Source organism: Panulirus ornatus, chromosome 37, assembly GCF_036320965.1.
Source record: "Panulirus ornatus isolate Po-2019 chromosome 37, ASM3632096v1, whole genome shotgun sequence".
Classification (NCBI taxonomy): Eukaryota; Metazoa; Arthropoda; class Malacostraca; order Decapoda; family Palinuridae; genus Panulirus; species Panulirus ornatus.
In genome coordinates this window covers 20877199-20879064 of record NC_092260.1, presented here as the reverse complement: position 1 = coordinate 20879064, position 1866 = coordinate 20877199, and positions in this window count along the sequence as shown.

Sequence of the window (1866 nt, the reverse complement as noted above, 5' to 3'; positions counted from 1 at the left end):
GCTATCACCAATTAAAGGTCATTGACAAAGAGTCTGTGCCATTCGCTGGAATACAGAAGGACCATTTTTTTTGTACAGGCAAATTAGTTGTATGGGAGGAAACCGTGCTATAAAGCTCAGTATTCTGGCATTGTATTTGTTATTTTTCTCTCACAAAAAGCTGTGATTATTTCTGTTCTATCCAACAATATTGGATGGTTTTGAATTACCTTTTTTTTTCCCCCCCTCGTAATTCTTATTTACTGAAATGCATGATATAGTTAATTGGAACTAAAAAGACATAAGCTCTGAAATGTTATTGAATTTATAAGCGTTGCGAATCCCAAGTTCAATTCTATTTAAGGATTACAGTTGCAATCTACTCAGGTATACTGTCTGGTATCATAATAAATCTCTGGTGTGCTGTTTAATGACGAACTATCTGTGTTTTCCAACGTGATTAACACTGGTGTCAAATGTCTGAGTGCAGTTTCATTTAAAAACGTTGCCGCATTTATTCTTCTAACTATCATCTGTAACATTCAGCAGTCCTTCATAATGCTCACTCCGTCTCTTTCCCACATCTTTGCCTCTAACCACTTTCCCGTCTGCACTTCTCACTGCAGACTCCATTTGTTCTCTTGCTCTCCACAATATTCTTCGCTTTCCAAAACATTATCTTTTTTCTTTTTTAATTCTTTCAGACTCTCGTACTTTCTTTTATCTTGACTTCCGGGCGCTTACTCTTGTACTCCTCCCAAACACTTACACTCCTTCCCTGCAGATACCGTTTATATGCCTTTAGTTTCTTTCGCTAGCGATTAAGGTTCCTCATTCTGCCTATCTTTATCTTTTCTCATACGTCTGCATCCAACCTTCCTCATACTACTTTCTTCACCCGTACACTTAAGAATATCAATTTCCCAAGTTCTTTCTCTTCCCCTTCCACAGCCTTAGATTAATTCACTCTAACCCTATGTCATTCTGCAATCAATCTCTCCTTGTTTCTCTTTATAGAAACCACTTTTTCGAGATCACTTTCGCTTTTTTCCACGCAATTACCATCTTATTTAAACCATAAACGAAGTTTGCATTAGCCTCCGCCACGTAGCACATAAGCCAATAATACCCGTTGATCCCAAACCCACACTCACACCTATGTACTTAAGAATGTACCTTTCTGATATGGTCTTGATCATCATTCCTCTTTCAGCACACAATCTGTCTTGGCGGGGGGCACACGTGAGGCCTGATCTCGGAGGTAGAAACCAGAATTATATCAACAGAAGATAGAAAGAAAGCCAATACCATGACGTTAGGTAAGTGGATCAGGTTTTGTAGTCAGACTGGGAGAGTTAATGAGCCAGGTTGCTGCTTTGGGCCCTAATCTTCCTAATCAACATGAGGAGTTAGGATCTCCCAGGTAATGAGAGCAGTACTCCATACGATGAGGGACTACTCCTTTATATAATCGGGGCAACTGGTCAGAGGCGAGGAATAGATGTGAACAGTACACTTATTTTCTATTTGTGGTAGCTTAGACGGTCAGATGATCCTGAACATGTTGAATGGGAGGATCACAGAACCATCAAAGGCTATGAGAAAGTGGGGAGGGAAGAGGAGGGTGGGCTTGGAGAGAGAGAGAGAGAGAGAGAGAGAGAGAGAGAGAGAGAGAGAGAGAGAGAGAGAGAGAGAGAGAGAGAGAGAGAGAGAGATTAAACGTAATCAAATAGTGTCAGCTTTACTGAGAAATCCTGTCTGAGTTTATCGTGGTAGACTGTGGCGAGGGGAGACGTATAGATCGAGTTGGAGAGGATGGAGTGGATTTGAGAATTGAACCCACTCTTAAGTCTGCTAACATGTCGGTAGTTAGCTATTGGTAATGAC